This window comes from Lolium rigidum, chromosome 7, assembly GCF_022539505.1.
Source record: "Lolium rigidum isolate FL_2022 chromosome 7, APGP_CSIRO_Lrig_0.1, whole genome shotgun sequence".
Lineage (NCBI taxonomy): Eukaryota > Viridiplantae > Streptophyta > Magnoliopsida > Poales > Poaceae > Lolium > Lolium rigidum.
The window spans coordinates 122,295,697-122,314,421 of NC_061514.1; positions in this window are offsets into that span (position 1 = coordinate 122,295,697).

Here is an 18,725-nt window from a genome sequence, read left to right on the forward strand (position 1 = left end):
AACAATTGCGATAGATTGTATTTCAGATGTAAAGAATAGGACCGTGGTCCACAGTTCACTAGTGGTGTCTCTCCCATAAGATAAACAGATGTTGGGTGAACAAATTACAGTTGGGCAATTGACAAATAAAGAAGACATAACAATGCACATACATATATCATGATGAGTACTATGAGATTTAATCAGGGGCATTACGACAAAGTACATAGACCGCTATCCAAGCATGCATCTATGCCTAAAAAGTCCACCTTCGAGGTTATCATCCGAACCCCTCCAGTATTAAGTTGTAAACAACGAGACAATTGCATTAAGTATGGTGCGTAATGAATCAACACAAATATCCTTAGAAAAAACATCGATGTTTTATCCCTAGTGGCAACAGACACATCCACAACCTTAGAACTTTTCGTCACTCGTCCCAGATTTAATGGAGGCATGAACCCACTATCGAGCATAAATACCCCCTCTTGGAGTCACAAGTATCAACTTGGCCAGAGCATCTACTAGCAATGGAGAGCATGCAAGAACATAAATAACATATATGATAGATTGATAATCAACTTGACATAGTATTCAATATTCATCGGATCCCAACAAACACAACATGTAGCATTACAAATAGATAATCTTGATCATGATAGGTAGCTCACAAGATCTAACATGATAGCACAATGAGGAGAATACAACCATCTAGCTATTGCTATGGACCCATAGTCCAGGGGTGGACTACTCACACATCGATCCGGAGGCGATCATGGCGATGAAGAGACCTCCGGGAGATGATTCCCCTCTCCGTCAGGGTGCCGGAGGCGATCTCCTGATTCCCCCGAGATGGGATTGGCGGCGGTGTCTTTGTAAGATTTTCCGTATCGTGGCTCTTGGTACTGGGGGTTTCGCGACGAAGACTTTAAGTAGGCGGAAGGGCAGGTCAAAGGGCGTCACGAGGGGCCCACACGCTAGGGCCGCACGGCCAGCACCTGGGCCGCGCCGCCCTGTTGTGTGGCCACCTCGTGGCCCCACTTCGTATCCTCTTCGGTCTTCTGGAAGCTTCGTGGAAAAATAGGACCCTGGGCGTTGATTTCGTCCAATTCCGAGAATATTTCCTTACTAGGATTTCTGAAACCAAAAACAGCAGAAAACAAGAATCGGCTCTTCGGCATCTCGTCAATAGGTTAGTGCCGGAAAATGCATAATAATGACATATAATGTGTATAAAACATGTGAGTATCATCATAAAAGTAGCATGGAACATAAGAAATTATAGATACGTTTGGGACGTATCAAGCATCCCCAAGCTTAGTTCCTACTCGCCCTCGAGTAGGTAAACGATAACAAAGATAATTTCTGAAGTGACATGCTATCATAATCTTGATCATACTATTGTAAAGCATATGAGATGAATGCAGCGATTCGAAGCAATGATGAAGATAATGAGTAAACAAATGAATCATATAGCAAAGACTTTTCATGAATAATACTTTCAAGACAAGCATCAATAAGACTTGCATAAGAGTTACTCATAAAGCAATAAATTCAAAGTAAAGGCATTGAAGCAACACAAAGGAAGATATAAGTTTCAGCGGTTGCTTTCAACTTCAACATGTATATCTCATGGATAATTGTCAACACAAAGTAATATAACAAGTGCTATAAGTAAACATGTAAGAATCAATGCACACAGTTGATACAAGTGTTTGCTTCTGGGATAGAAAGAAGTAGGCAAACTGACTCAACAATAAAGTAGAAGATAGGCCCTTCGCAGAGGGAAGCATGGATTACTATATTTGTGCTAGAGCTTTTTATTTTGAAAACAAGAAACAATTTTGTCAACGGTAGTAATAAAGCATATGTGTTATGTATAAGATATCTTATAAGTTGCAAGCCTCATGCATAGTATACCAATAGTGCTCGCACCTTGTCCTAATTAGCTTGGATTAACACGGATTATCATTGCGTAGCATATGTTTCAACCAAGTGTCACAAAGGGGTACCTCTATGCCGCCTGTACAAAGGTCTAAGGAGAAAGCTCGCATTGGAGTTCTCGCTTTTGATTATTCTCAACTTAGACATCCATACCGGGACAACATAGACAACAGATAATGGACTCCTCTTTAATGCATAAGCATTCAACAACAGTTAATATTCTCATAAGAGATTGAGGATTAGTTGTCCAAACTGAAACTTCCACCATGAATCATGGCTTTAGTTAGCGGCCCAATGTTCTTCTCTAACAGTATGCATACTCAAACCATTTGATCATGAAAATCGCCCTTACTTCAGACAAGACGAACATGCATAGCAACTCACATGATATTCAACAAAGATAAAAGTTGATGGCATCCCCAGAAACATGGTAACCGCTCAACAAGCAACTTATTAAGAAATAAGACACATAAGTATATATTCTTCACCACAATAGTTTTTAAGGCTATTTGTCCCATGAGCTATATATTGCAAAGGCAAAGAATAGAATTTTTAAAGGTAGCACTCAAGTAATGTACTTTGGAATGGCGGAGAAATACCATGTGGTAGGTAGGTATGGTGGACACAAATGGCATAGTTGTTGGCTCAAGGATTTGGATGCACGAGAAGAATTCCTTTCAATACAAGGCTAGGCTAGTAAGGTTGTTTGAAGCAAACTGAAGTATAAAAGGTGCAGCAAAGCTCACATATGAACATATTGTAACTATTATAAGACTTTACATTGTCTCCTTGTTGTTCAAACACCTTAACCAGAAAATATCTAGACTCTAAAGATCAAGCATGCAAACCAAATTTTAACAAGCTCTATGTAGTTATTCATTAATGGGTACAAGGTACATGATGCAAGAGCTTAAACATGATCTATATGAGCACAACAATTGCCAAGTATCACATTATTCAAGACATTAAACCATTTACCACATGCGGCATTTTCCGTTTCCAACCATATAACAATGAATGAAATAGTCCAACTTTCGCAATGAACATTAAAGATAAAGCTAAGAACACATGTGTTCATACGAAACAGCAGAGCATGTCTCTCTCCCAAACAAGGAATGCTAGGATCCGATTTTATTCAAACAAAAACGAAAACAAAAACAAACAGACGCTCCAAGTAAAGCACATAAGATGTGACGGAATAAAAATATAGTTTCACTAGAGGTGACCTGATAAGTTGTCGATGAAGAAGAGATGCCTTGGGCATCCCCAAGCTTAGACGCTTGGGTCTTCTTAAAATATGCAGGGATGAACCTCGGGGGCATCCCCAAGCTTTGACTTTTCACTCTTCTTGATCATATTGTATCATCCTCCTCTCTTGACCCTTGAAAACTTCCTCCACACCAAACTCAAAACAAACTCATTAGAGGGTCAGTGCACAATTCATATATTCAGAGGTGACATAATCATTCTTAACACTTCCGGACATTGCACAAAGCTACCGAAAGTTAATGGAACAAAGAAATCCATCAAACATAGCAAAACAGGCAATGCGAAATAAAAGGCGAGAATCTGTCAAAACCGAACAGTCCGTAAAGACGAATTTTTTAGAGGCACCAGACTTGCTCAGATGAAAATGCCCAAATTGAATGAAAGTTGCGTACATATCTGAGTCACGCACGTAAATTGGCAAATTTTTGTAAATTTTCTACAGAGACTACTGCTCAAATTCGTGACAGCAAGAAATCTATTTCTGCGCAGTAATCCAAATCTAGTATTGACTTTACTATCAAAAACTTTACTTGGCACAACAATGCAATAAAATAAAGATAAGAAGAGGTTGCTACAGTAGTAACAACTTCCAAGATTCAAATATAAAACAAAGTGCAGAAGTAAAATAACGGGTTGTCTCCCATAAGCGCTTTTCTTTAACGCCTTTCAGCTAGGCGCAGAAAGTGTGTATCAAGTATTATCGAGAGACGAAGCATCAACAACATAATTTGTTCTAATAATAGAATCATAAGGTAACTTCATTCTCTTTCTAGGGAAGTGTTCCATACCTTTCTTGAGAGGAAATTGATATTTAATATTACCTTCCTTCATATCAATGGTAGCACCAACAGTTCGAAGAAAAGGTCTTCCCAATATAATTGGACAAGATGCATTGCATTCAATATCCAAGACAACAAAATCAACGGGGACAAGGTTATTGTTAACTATAATATGAACATTATCAATCCTCCCCAAAGGTTTCTTTATAGCATTATCAGCAAGATTAACATCCAAATAACAGTTTCTTAATGGTGGCAAGTCAAGCATATCATAAATTTTCTTAGGCATAGCAGAAATACTTGCACCAAGATCACATAAAGCATTACAATCAAAATCATTGACCCTCATCTTAATGATGGGCTCCCAACCATCTTCTAACTTCCTAGGAATAGAGGTTTCAAGTTTTAGTTTCTCTTCTCTAGCTTTTATGAGAGCATTTGTAATATGTTTTGTAAAGGCCAAATTTATAGCACTAGCATTGGGACTTTTAGCAAGTTTTTGTAAGAACTTTATAACTTCAGAGATATGACAATCATCAAAATCTAAATCATTATGACCTACGGCAATGGGATCATTGTCCCCAACATTTTGAAAAATTTCAGCAGTTTTATCAGTTTCAGCAGTTTTAGCAGTTTCAGCCAATTTTGCACGCTTTGCACTAGGAGTAGAAACATTGCCAACACCAATTATTTTACCATTGATAGTAGGAGGTGTAGCAACATGTGAAGCATTATCATTACTAGTGGTGGTAATAGTCCAAACTTTAGCTATATTATTATCTTTAGCTAGTTTTTCATTTTCTTCTCTTTCCCACCTAGCATGCAATTCAGCCATCAATCTAATATTCTCATTAATTCGAACTTGGATGGCATTTGCTGTAGTGACAATTTTATTATCAATATCCTTATTAGGCATAATTTTCAATTTTAAAAGATCAACATCAGAGGCAAGTCTATCAAGCTTTTCTTCAACAGATTTGTTAAAAGCAGGTTGTGTACTAATAAATTCTTTAAGCATGGCTTTAAGACCAGGGGGTACATTCCTATTATTTTTGTAAGAATTCCCATAAGAATTACCATAACCATTACCATTAGCAGAAGGATATGGCCTATAGTTGTTACCGAATTATTCCTATAAGCATTGTTGTTGAAATTATTATTTTTAATAAAGTTCACATCAACATGTTCTTCTTGGGAAACCAATGAAGCTAAAGGAACATTATTAGGATCAACATTAGATCTACCATTCACAAGCATAGACATAATAGCATCAATCTTATCACTCAAGGAGGAGGTTTCTTCAACGTAATTTACCTTCTTACCTTGTGGAGCTCTTTCCGTGTGCCATTCAGAGTAATTTATCATCATATCATCAAGAAGCTTTGGTGCCGCCCCCAAAGTAATGGACATAAAGGTACCTCCAGCAGCTGAATCCAATAGATTCCGCGAAGAAAAATTCAGTCCTGCATAAAAGGTTTGGATGATCATCCAAGTAGTTAATCCATGGGTTGGGCAATTCTTTACAAAAGATTTCATTCTCTCCCATGCTTGAGCAACATGTTCATTATCTAATTGCTTAAAATTCATTATGCTACTTCTCAAAGATATAATTTTAGCGGGAGGATAATATCTACCAATAAAAGCATCCTTACATTTAGTCCAAGAATCAATACTATTTCTAGGCAGAGATAGCAACCAATCTTTAGCTCTTCCTCTTAAGGTGAAAGGAAACAATTTTAATTTTATAATGTCACCATCTACATCCTTATACTTTTGCATTTCACATAGTTCAACAAAATTATTAAGATGGGCAGTGATACGTCTCCGACGTATCGATAATTTCTTATGTTCCATGCCACATTATTGATGATATCTACATGTTTTATGCATACTTTATATCATATTTATGCATTTTCCAGCACTAACCTATTAACGAGATGCCGAAGAGCCGATTCGTTGTTTTCTCGCTGTTTTTGGTTTCGTAAATCCTAGTAAGGAAATATTCTCGGAATTGGACGAAATCAACGCCCAGGGGCCTATTTTTACACGAAGTTCCAGAAGACCGGAGGGGAGACGAAGTGGGGCCACGGGGCGCCGCCACACTAGGGCGGCGCGGCCTAGAGGGGGCCCGCACGGTCCTAGCGTGTGGGGCCCCCGTGACTCTCCCGACTCCGCCCTTCCGCCAACTTAAAGCCTCCGTCGCGAAACCCCCAGTACCGAGAGCCACGATACGGAAAACCTTCCAGAGACGCCGCCGCCGCCAATCCCATCTCGGGGGATTCGGGAGATCGCCTCCGGCACCCTGCCGGAGAGGGGAATCATCTCCCGGAGGACTCTTCACCGCCATGGTCGCCTCCGGAGTGATGAGTGAGTAGTTCACCCCTGGACTATGGGTCCATAGCGAGTAGCTAGATGGTCGTCTTCTCCTTATGTGCTTCATTGTCGGATCTTGTGAGCTGCCTAACATGATCAAGATCGTCTATCTGTAATGCTATATGTTGTATTTGTCGGGATCCGATGGATAGAGAATACTATGTTATGTTGATTATCAATCTATTACCTATGTGTTGTTTATGATCTTGCATGCTCTCCGTTATTAGTAGAGGCTCTGGCCAAGTTTTTACTCTTAACTCCAAGAGGGAGTATTTATGCTCGATAGTGGGTTCATGCCTCCATTAAATCTGGGACGGTGACAGAAAGTTCTAAGGTTGTGGATGTGCTGTTGCCACTAGGGATAAAACATTGATGCTATGTCCGAGGATGTAGTTATTGATTACATTACGCACCATACTTAATGCAATTGTCTGTTGTTTGCAACTTAATACCGGAAGGGGTTCGGATGATAACCTGAAGGTGGACTTTTTAGGCATAGATGCATGCTGGATAGTGGTCTATGTACTTTGTCGTAATGCCCAACTAAATCTCACTATACTCATCATATCATGTATGTGCATGGTCATGCCCTCTCTATTTTTCAATTGCCCAACTATAATTTGTTCACCCAACATGCTATTTATCTTATGGGAGAGACACCTCTAGTGAACTGTGGACCCCGGTCCATTCTTTTACATTGAATACAATCTACTGCAATACTTGTTCTACTGTTTTCTGCAAACAATCATCATCCACACTATACATCTAATCCTTTGTTACAGCAAGCCGGTGAGATTGACAACCTCACTGTTTCGTTGGGGCAAAGTACTTTGGTTGTGTTGTGCAGGTTCCACGTTGGCGCCGGAATCCCTGGTGTTGCGCCGCACTACATCCCGCCGCCATCAACCTTCGACGTGCTTCTTGGCTCCTACTGGTTCGATAAACCTTGGTTTCTTACTGAGGGAAACTTGCTGCTGTACGCATCACACCTTCCACGTGGGGTTCCCAACGGGCGTGTGCTTTACACGTCATCAAGCTAAATTTCTGGCGCCGTTGCCGGGGAGATCAAGACACGCTGCAAGGGGAGTCTCCACAATCCAATCTCTTTACTTTGTTTTTGTCTTGCTTTATTTTATCTACTACTTTGTTTGCTGCACTAAATCAAAACACAAAAAAATTAGTTGCTAGCTTTACTTTATTTACTGTCTTGTTCTCTATATCAAAAACACAAAAAAATTAGTTACTTGCATTTACTTTATCTAATTTGCTTTATTTACTACTGCTAAAATGGGTACTCCTGAAAATACTAAGTTGTGTGACTTCACAACCACAAATAATAATGATTTCCTATGCACACCTATTGCTCCACCTGCTACTACGACGAGAATTCTTTGAAATTAAACCTCGCTTTACTCGAATCTTGTTATGAGAGAGCAATTTTCTCGGTGTTAGTTCTAATGATGCTGCTGCCCATCTTAATAATTTTGTTGAACTATGTGAAATGCAAAAGTATAAGGATGTAGATGGTGACATTATAAAATTAAAATTGTTTCCTTTCTCCTTAAGAGGAAGAGCTAAAGATTGGTTGCTATCTCTGCCTAGAAATAGTATTGATTCATGGACTAAATGCAAGGATGCTTTTATTGGTAGATATTATCCCCCTACTAAAATTATATCTTTGAGGAGTAGCATAATGAATTTTAAACAATTGTATAATGAGCATGTTGCACAAGCTTGGGAAAGAATGAAATCTTTGGTTAAAAATTGCCCAACCCATGGACTGACTACTTGGATGATCATCCAAACTTTTTATGCAGGACTGATCTTTTCTTCGCGGAACCTATTGGATTCAGCTGCTGGAGGTACCTTTATGTCCATCACTCTTGGTGAAGCAACAAATCTTCTTGATAATATGATGATTAATTACTCTGAATGGCACACGGAAAGAGCTCCACAAGGTAAGAAGGTAAATTCTGTCAAAGAAACCTCTTCCTTGAGTGATAAGATTGATGCTATTATGTCTATGCTTGTGAATGATAGGACTAATGTTGATCCTAATAATGTTCAGTTAGCTTCATTGGTTGCTCAAGAAGAACATGTTGATGTAAACTTCATTAAAAATAATAATTTCAACAACAATGCTTATCGGAACAATTCTAGTAATAACTATAGGCCATATCCTTATAATAATGGTAACGGTTATGGTAATTCTTATGGGAATTCTTACAACAATAATAGGAACACACCCCCTGGACTTGAAACTATGCTTAAAGAATTTATTAGTACACAAACTGCCTTTAACAAATCTGTTGAGGAAAAGCTCGATAAAATTGATATTCTTGCTTCTAAGGTTGATAGACTTGCCTCTGATGTTGATCTTTTAAAATTGAAAGTTATTCCTAATAAGGATATTGAAAATAAAATTTTTACTACAGCAAATGCCATCCAAGTTAGAATTAATGAAAATATTAGATTGATGGCTGAATTGCATGCTAGGTGGGAAAGAGAAGAAAATGAAAAACTAGCTAAAGAGAATAATGTAGCTAAAATTTGGACTATTACCACCACTAGCAATGTTAACGATTCACATGTTGCTACACCTCCTACTATAAATGGTAAAATAATTGGTGTTGGCAATATTACTACTCCTAGTGCAAAGCGTGCAAAATTGCCTGAAACTGCTAAAACTGCTGAAATTGATAAAACTGTTGAAATTTTTCAAAATATTGGGGACAATGATCCCATTGCTGTAGAACATAATGGCTTAGATTTTGATGATTGCCACATCTCTGAAGTTATAAAGTTCTTACAAAAACTTGCTAAGAGTCCCAATGCTAGTGCTATAAATTTGGCTTTCACAAAACATATTACAAATGCTCTCATAAAAGCTAGAGAAGAGAAACTAGAACGTGAAGCTTCTATTCCTAGGAAGCTAGAGGATGGTTGGGAGCCCATCATTAAGATGAAGGTCAATGACTTTGATTGTAATGCTTTATGTGATCTTGGTGCAAGTATTTCCGTTATGCCTAAGAAAATTTATGATATGCTTGACTTGCCACCATTGAAAAATTGTTATTTGGATGTTAATCTTGTTGATAATGCTATAAAGAAACCTTTGGGGAGGATTGATAATGTTCGTATTATGGTTAACAATAACCTTGTCCCCGTTGATTTTGTTGTCTTGGATATTGAATGCAATGCATCTTGTCCCATTATATTGGGAAGACCTTTTCTTCGAACCGTTGGTGCTATCATTGATATGAAGGAAGGTAATATTAAATATCAATTTACACTCAAGAAAGGTATGGGACACTTCCCTAGAAAGAGAATGAAGTTACCTTTTGATTCTATTATTAGAACAAATTATGATGTTGATACTTCGTCTCTTGATAACACTTGATATACATTTTCTGCGCCTAGCTGAAAGGCGTTAAAGAAAAGCGCTTATGGGAGACAACCCATGTCTTTACTACAGTACTTTTATTTTATATTTGAGTCTTGGAAGTTGTTACTACTGTAGCAACCTCTCCTTATCTTAGTTTTGTGCATTGTTGTGCCAAGTAAAGTCGTTGATAGTAAGGTTCATACTAGATTTGGATTACTCGCGTGAAACAGATTTCTTTGCTGTCACGAATCTGGGCCTAATTCTCTGTAGGTAACTCAGAAATTATGCCAATTTACGTGAGTAATCCTCAGATATGTACACAACTTTCATTCAATTTGGGCATTTTCATCTGAGCAAGTGTGGTGCCTCAATAAAATTCGTCTTTACGAACTGTTCTGTTTTGACAGATTCTGCCTTTTATTTCGCATTGCCTCTTTTGCTATGTTGGATGAATTTCTTTGTTCCATTAATGTCCAGTAGCTTTGTGCAATGTCCAGAAGTGTTAAGAATGATTATGTCACCTCTGAACATGTAAATTTTAACTGTGCACTAACCCTCTAATGAGTTGTTTTGAGTTTGGTGTGGAGGAAGTTTTCAAGGATCAAGAGAGGGAGATGATACAATATGATCAAGGAGAGTGAAACCTCTAAGCTTGGGGATGCCCCGGTGGTTCACCCATGCATATTTTAAGAAGACTCAAGCATCTAAGCTTGGGGATGCCCAAGGCATCCCCTTCTTCATCGACAACATTATCAGGTTCCTCCCCTGAAACTATATTTTTATTCCATCACATCTTATGTGCTTTGCTTGGAGCGTCGGTTTGTTTTTGTTTTTGTTTTTGTTTGAATAAAATGGATCCTAGCATTCATTGTGTGGGAGAGATACACGCTCCGCTGTTGCATATGGACAAATATGTCCTTAGGCTTTACTCATAGTATTCATGGCGAAAGTTGAATCTTCTTCGTTAAATTGTTATATGGTTGGAATCGGGAAATGCTACATGTAGTAATTCTAAAATGTCTTGAATAATTTGATACTTGGAAATTGTTGTGCTCATGTTTAAGCTCTTGCATCATATACTTTGCACCTATTAATGAAGAAATACATAGAGCTTGTTAAAATTTGGTTTGCATAATTGGTCTCTAAGTCTAGATAATTTCTAGTATTGAGTTTTGAACAACAAGGAAGACGGTGTAGAGTCTTGTAATGTTTACAATATGTCTTTTATGTGAGTTTTGCTGCACCGGTTCATCCTTGTGTTTGTTTCAAATAACCTTGCTAGCCTAAACCTTGTATCGAGAGGGAATACTTCTCATGCATCCAAAATCCTTGAGCCAACCACTATGCCATTTGTGTCCATCATACCTACCTACTACATGGTATTTCTCCGCCATTCCAAAGTAAATTTCTTGAGTGCTACCTTAAAAATTTCCATTCTTTACCTTTGCAATATATAGCTCATGGGACAAATAGCTTAAAAACTATTGTGGTATTGAATATGTACTTATGCACTTTATCTCTTATTAAGTTGTTTGTTGTGCGATAACCATGTTCCTGGGGACGCCATCAACTCTTTGTTGAATATCATGTGAGTTGCTATGCATGTCCGTCTTGTCTGAAGTAAGGGAGATTTACCACTCATTTAATGGTTAGAGCATGCATAATGTTAGAGAAGAACATTGGGCCGCTAACTAAAGCCATGATCCATGGTGGAAGTTTCAGTTTTGGACATATATCCTCAATCTCATATGAGAACATTAATTGTTGCTAAATGCTTATGCATTAAAGAGGAGTCCATTATCTGTTGTCTATGTTGTCCCGGTATGGATGTCTAAGTTGAGAATAATCAAAAGCGAGAAATCCAAATGCGAGCTTTCTCCTTAGACCTTTGTACGAGCGGCATAGAGGTACCCCTTTGTGACACTTGGTTAAAACATGTGTATTGCGATGATAATCCCGGTAATCCAAGCTAATTAGGACAAGGTGCGGGCACTATTAGTATACTATGCATGAGGCTTGCAACTTGTAAGATATAATTTACATGATACATATGCTCTATTACTACCGTTGACAAAATTGTTTATTGTTGTCAAAACCAAAGCTCTAGCACAAATATAGCAATCAATGCTTCCTCTGCGAAGGGCCTTTCTTTTACTTTTATGTTGAGTCAGTTCACCTATCTCTCTCCACCTCAAGAAGCAAACACTTGTGTGAACTGTGCATTGATTCCTACATACTTGCATATTGCACTTGTTATATTACTTTACATTGACAATATCCATGAGATATACATGTTATAAGTTGAAAGCAACCGCTGAAACTCAATCTTCCTTTGTGTTGCTACAATACCTTTACTTTGATTTATTGCTTTATGAGTTAACTCTTATGCAAGACTTATTGATGCTTGTCTTGAAAATACTATTCATGAAAAGTCTTTTCTTTATGATTCATTTGTTTACTCATGTCATTACCATTATTTTGATCGCTGCATTCATTACATATGCTTACAATAGTATGATCAAGGTTATGACTGCATGTTACTCCAGAAATTATCTTTGTTATCGTTTACCTACTCGGGACGAGCAGGAACTAAGCTTGGGGATGCTGATACGTCTCCGACGTATCGATAATTTCTTATGTTCCATGCCATATTATTGATGATATCTACATGTTTTATGCATACTTTATATCATATTTATGCATTTTCCGGCACTAACCTATTAACGAGATGCCGAAGAGCCAGTTGTTGTTGTTTTCTGCTGTTTTTGGTTTCAGAAATCCTAGTAAGGAAATATTCTCGGAATTGGACGAAATCAACACCCAAGGGCCTATTTTTACACGAAGCTTCCAGAAGACCGGAGGGGAGATGAAGTGGGGCCACGGGGCGCCGCCACACTAGGGCGGCGCGGCCTAGAGGGGGCCCTAGCGTGTGGGGCCCCCGTGACTCTCCCGACTCCGCCCTTCCGCCTACTTAAAGCCTCCGTCGCGAAACCCCCAGTACCGAGAGCCACGATACGGAAAACCTTCCCGGAGACGCCGCCGCCGCCAATCCCATCTCGGGGGATTCGGAGATCGCCTCCGGCACCCTGCCGGAGAGGGAATCATCTCCGGAGGACTCTTCACCGCCATGGTCGCCTCCGGAGTGATGAGTGAGTAGTTCACCCCTGGACTATGGGTCCATAGCAGTAGCTAGATGGTCGTCTTCTCCTTATGTGCTTCATTGTCGGATCTTGTGAGCTGCCTAACATGATCAAGATCGTCTATCTGTAATGCTATATGTTGTGTTTGTCGGGATCCGATGGATAGAGAATACTATGTTATGTTGATTATCAATCTATTACCTATGTGTTGTTTATGATCTTGCATGCTCTCCGTTATTAGTAGAGGCTCGGCCAAGTTTTTACTCTTAACTCCAAGAGGGAGTATTTATGCTCGATAGTGGGTTCATGCCTCCATTAAATGCAGGACGGTGACGGAAAGTTCTAAGGTTGTGGATGTCTTGTTGCCACTAGGGATAAAACATTGATGCTATGTCCGAGGATGTAGTTATTGATTACATTACGCACCATACTTAATGCAATTGTCTGCATTGTTTGCAACTTAATATCGGAAGGGGTTCGGATGATAACTCTGAAGGTGGACTTTTAGGCATAGATGCATGCTTGGATAGCGGTCTATGTACTTTGTCGTAATGCCCAACTAAATCTCACTATACTCATCATATCATGTATGTGCATGGTCATGCCCTCTCTATTTGTCAATCGCCCAACTGTAATTTGTTCACCCAACATGCTATTTATCTTATGGGAGAGACACCTCTAGTGAACTGTGGACCCCGGTCCATTCTTTTACATTGAATACAATCTACTGCAATACTTGTTCTACTGTTTTATGCAAACAATCATCATCCACACTATACATCTAATCCTTTGTTACGGACAAGCCGGTGAGATTGACAACCTCATCTGTTTCGTTGGGGCAAAGTATTTTGGTTATGTTGTGCGGGTTCCACGTTGGCGCCGGAATCCCGGTGTTGCGTCGCACTACATCCCGCCGCCATCAACCTTCGACGTGCTTCTTGGCTCCCTACTGGTTCGATAAACCTTGGTTTCTTACGAGGGAAACTTGCTGCTGTACGCATCACACCTTCCACTTGGGGTTCCCAACGGGCGTGTGCTTTACGCGTCATCGAGCAGCGAGCATCATCGGAACTAACACCAGAAAATTGCTCTCTCATAACAAGATTCGAGTAAAGCAGGTTTAATTTCAAAGAATTCTGCTGTAGTAGCAGGTGGAGCAATAGGTGTGCATAAGAAATCATTATTATTTGTGCTAGTGAAGTCACACAACTTAGTATTCTCAACAGTACCCATTTTAGCAGTAGTAAATAAAGCAAACTAAATAAAGTAAATGCAAGTAACTAATTTTTTTGTGTTTTTGATATAGAGAGCAAGATAGTAAATGAAGTAAAACTAGCAACTATTTTTTTTGTGTTTTTGATATAAGAGCAAACAAACTGTAAATAAAATAAAGTAAGCAAGACAAAAACAAAGTAAAGAGATTGGATGTGGGAGACTCCCCTTGCAGCGTGTCTTGATCTCCCCGGCAACGGCGCCAGAAAAAGAGCTTGATGCGTGCAGTTAACACACGTCCGTTAGGAACCCCAAGAGGAAGGTGTGATGCGTACAGTAGCAAGTTTTCCCTCAGAAAGAAACCAAGGTTTATCGAACCAGTAGGAGCCAAGAAGCACGTTGAAGGTTGATGGTGGCGGAGTGTAGTGCGGCGCAACACCGGGGATTCCGGCGCCAACGTGGAACCTGCACAACACAATCACGGTACTTTGCCCCAACGTAACGGTGAGGTTGTCAATCTCACCGGCTTGCTGTAAACAAAGGATTAGATGTATAGTGTGGATGATGATGGTTGTTTGCGAAGAACAGTAAAGAACAATTGCAGTAGATTGTATTTCAGATGTAAAGAATAGGACCGGGGTCCACAGTTCACTAGTGGTGTCTCTCCCATAAGATAAACATATGTTGGGTGAACAAATTACAGTTGGGCAATTGACAAATAAAGAAGGCATAACAATGCACATACATATATCATGATGAGTACTATGAGATTTAATGAGGGCATTACGACAAAGTACATAGACCGCTATCCGGCATGCATCTATGCCTAAAAAGTCCACCTTCGAGGTTATCATCCGAACCCCCTCCGAGTATTAAGTTGTAAACAACGGACAATTGCATTAAGTATGGTGCGTAATCTAATCAACACAAATATCCTTAGAAAAAGCATCGATGTTTTATCCCTAGTGGCAACAGCACATCCACAACCTTAGAACTTTCACGTCATCTGTCCCGGATTTAATGGAGGCATGAACCCACTATCGAGCATAATACCCCCTCTTGGAGTCACAAGTATCAACTTGGCCGAGCCTCTACTAGCAACGGAGAGCATGCAAGAACATAAATAACATATATGATAGATTGATAATCAACTTGACATAGTATTCAATATTCATCGGATCCCAACAAACACAACATGTAGCATTACAAATAGATGATCTTGATCATGATAGGCAGCTCACAAGATCTAACATGATAGCACAATGAGGAGAAGACAACCATCTAGCTACGCTATGGACCCATAGTCCAGGGGTGGACTACTCACACATCGATCCGGAGGCGATCATGGCGCTGAAGAGACCTCCGGGAGATGATTCCCCTCACCGGCAGGGTGCCGGAGGCGATCTCCTGAATCCCCCGAGATGGGATTGGCGGCGGCGGCGTCTCTGGAAGGTTTTCCGTATCGTGGCTCTCAGTACTGGGGGTTTCGCGATGAAGACTTTAAGTAGGCGGAAGGGCAGTGTTGTGGATATACTTCATAGGTATACCATCGACATGGTCCGATTCCGGCAAGCCCGGGTGGCCCACAGATGGTGGTGATGGCATATGGCCCACCGGGCAGCCCAGTTGTTGTTGATCAAGATGGAAGATGTCCAACCCAGGAACAAGGAGTCGGATCCCAACCGACCTATGAGGTATCCGGATCCGAACCGCCCTACGAAGGTAGCCGGATCCAAACCGCCCTACGAAGGTAGCCGGATCCGAACCGCCCTACAGAGGTACCCGGATCCGAACCGCCCTACAGAGGTACCCGGATCCGAACCGCCCTAGGAAGGTAGCCGGATCCGAACCGACCTACAGAGGTACCCGGATCCGAACCGACCTACAGAGGTACCCGGATCCGAAGAGGTCTATGCCAGGAGTCAGATCCGTGAAGGCCCATGAAGGAAGCCGGGTCCATGACGACAAGTTAGGAATAGGTGGATCCTTGACGTACACGGCAATGTAATATTCCGTAGTTAGGCAACTTGTATTCCAGGTAGGACTCTCCGTAGAAACCCTAGATCCGGGCGCCTATATAAGCCGAGTCCCGGGAGCCCTGAGGGGAGATCTCGAGCTAGAAGCGAGAGAACCACAATTCATTGTAACAACGCGAAAGCGCCCAGATAATACCAGACAAGCAGCAGTAGGCCCTGTCATCGTGCAGGTGTTCCGAAGCTGGGTAAATCGCGTACCACCGTCCCGTGTGCACTCCGCCCTATGGCCCCTACTTCTTCTCCCCTCGTGAGGATCCCTCCTCCGAGGTACCGTCGATTAGGCAACGACAGTTGGCGCCCACCGTGGGGCCTGCGGCGTCTGGAGGCCGGAACCGGGCGGGTTCCACATCTTCATCTGCGAGACCGTTGATTTCGACGGAAACACACTGGTAAGTAATGTAGCTACGACTGCCGCCGAGCAGGACGCAGATGCAAAGATCCGATCCGAGTCGTTGGAGCTTTCCACGGAAGAATCCGCCTTAGACCTGGAAATTGCAAATTCTAGTTTTGGTAGCCGAATCCGCGCCTATGTTTTTGGTAGTCGGATCCGCACCTATGTTTTTGGTTGCCGGATCCGCGCCTACGTTTTTGGTAGTCGGATCCGCACCTCTATTTTTGGTTGCCGGATCCGCGCCTACGTTTTTGGTAGTCGGATCCGCACCTATATTTTTGGTTGCCGGATCTGTACCTACGTTTTTGGTAGTCGGATCTGCACCTATATTTTGGTAGCCGGATCCATACCTATTTTTGGTAGTCGGATCCGCACCTATATTTTTGTAGCCGGATCCATACCAAAATTTTGGTAGGTGGATCCGCACCTAAATTTTTGGAAGTCGGATCCACACCTAAATTTTGTAGGTGGATCCGAACCGACGAGACCACCTGCGACAATCAATCTTGCACCGGCTCGACGGAACGCCGAAGAAAAACCGCCACGACCGACGTTGACTCCGCTCCAAACAGCTAAGTCCCTATTTATATTTAATATTTTAAAATTTTACGATCATGAGATTAAGATTGGTTCACTCATATCCTGAGTCTTTTACCGCTTTCACTGTTGGTCATATCTTTCCCACGATTTGCCTCGCGCTCGTGAAAAACTTTGTACTATTTTTGCCGCCTAAGGCTCCAGTACGCTGCAAAAATTCCGCTTTCGGGCGTTATCTTAAGTTTTCTGGCCTACACGTTTTCTGTTGTTTTATGTGTGGATTCCTTAGTAGTGACATCTCGGTACTTAAAGCCGGCCTCCGTTTCGAGGTTCTTGATTGTTTCGCTATTAAGCGCTATCGCCTCAGCAGATGTTCCGTGTTTAAAGTTTGCCGTCTCGCGAAAAGTCAAGCATATAAACCGGAAGAACGGATAAACCAGACACTTGTTAAAACATATAAATTACATTAAGCTGTTCAAGATAGTCGAGTTTTTCCGCCTTGACAGTTTTATGTTGTTCAACTGCTGCATAGTTTCAGCTTTAAAACATTTGTTCAAAGGCCGTTTTTGTTCCGCCTTACATTTGTTCGTTGAACATGATCAAAGAAACAATTTAATACAAATATGTTTTTATGTTTATGTATCAGGTACATGACACTTGGACGTACAACAGTCCTCGATTTAAGGTGTTTTCAAGCAGATCTAGCACCGCGTGAAGCCCTAGGGGAAGCTAGCCGGATCCAATGTGAGAAGGTTAGGCGGATCCATGGCATGCACGACTGGAAAAGCAACTTGAGTCTTGATTCCGCTATGCTTAGCCGGAACCAACCCTCGGGGGCTGCAGTTTGATCTTAGGTGAAAAGTGTGTTTCCTTTCGGGTATCAGTGCTGGAAATTTCCGCCTAGATGCTTGGGATTTACGCTATTCCTAAGTCACATATAAAGATAAAGCTACTCTAAGAGCACCAAACCGGAAATTTTCCACCTTGACGCTTGGGGTCTAAGTTTCTGAGCATCGAGTCTCCTTGGAGCAAGCCGACTCAACACTCGGGGGCTACATACATATGGTTATGTCAAGAAAAATTTCAAAGATGGCGAAAATCTGGCTAACTAGTCGGATCCGCACCTAATTTTTTGGTAGCCGGATCCGCACCTATATATTTGGTAGCCGGATCCGCACATATATATTTGGTAGCCAGATCCGCAACTATTTTTTGGTAGCCGGATCCGCACCTAATTTTTGGTAGTCGGATCCGCACCTCAATTTTTGGTAGCCGGATCCGCACCTAATTTTTTGGCTAGTCGGATCCGCACCTATATTTTGGCTAGTCAGATCCGCACCTATATATTTGGTAGCCGAATCCGCAACTATTTTTTGGTAGCCGGATCCGCACCTAATTTTTGGTAGTCGGATCCGCACCTCAATTTTTGGTAGACGGATCCGCACATAATTTTTTGTTAGTCGGATCCGCACCTATATTTTGGGTAGTCGGATCCACACCTATATTTTGGCTAGTCAGATCCGAACCTACATTTGGCTAGTCGGATCCATACCGAAGATTACGTTGGATGGTGTCTTCAAAGAATCTGACCATTGGATCATGGAGTTTCCGACCAATACTTGGTTGGAGATATGAAGTTTGGAGTCCTTCAAGATTCTCTATTATTCGTTCCAGCCAAAG